Source organism: Toxotes jaculatrix, chromosome 11 (genome assembly GCF_017976425.1).
Source record: "Toxotes jaculatrix isolate fToxJac2 chromosome 11, fToxJac2.pri, whole genome shotgun sequence".
Taxonomy (NCBI): Eukaryota; Metazoa; Chordata; class Actinopteri; family Toxotidae; genus Toxotes; species Toxotes jaculatrix.
In genome coordinates, this window is record NC_054404.1 from 7384261 (window position 1) to 7384980 (window position 720).

Consider the following 720-nt stretch of genomic DNA (forward strand, 5'->3'; position numbering starts at 1 on the left):
AACATAACATAAAACAACACAACACAACATATGGACATATAGCTACACTTCTAATAATAGAATTGAATTCAATTGAATTGAATGGAATAATGTCTGACAAGTAGCGTTTTATAATGTATAGGCTATTACATGCATATTGATTAGCCTATAGCTTTAGCAAGTACACATTATGCATTTGCTCTGTTCATACATAGCTTATTGTAAACACATGTACATATGCAGAGCTCCATATAGTCAACACATACCATATGCACAATGGCTTGACTGTATGACTAAATTTTCCTGCAAACCGTTTGGCTGCGTTTGTGCGCAGCTACACACTAAAGGTGGGAATCACATAATAGGAAAGGATGGAGAGGGAGGGAGGCAGAGAGGAGGAGTGGGGAGGGAGGGGACGCGGTCAGAGCTGCGCATCTGTGCAGGCAGCCAGAGAGGAGAGGGAGAAGGAGAGAGACGAACAGGACAAGATGAGGACCGCGGCAGCGGCAATGGACGAATCGACATTGGGATGGGAAACGGCAGACGAGAGGACAACACCGAGGAAGACCGACGAGGCATGAAAGAGAAGGCTCGGGAGACGCGCTGTATCACCCTAACATGGAGGCGTAGCGACTGTAGCATGTATTAGAGGAGATCATTTCATTGTAGCCTAGCAGCAGCACCAGCAGCATCATCCGTCCGTCCAACCTGAGCGGAGAGGAGGAGGAGAGAGGGGGAGAG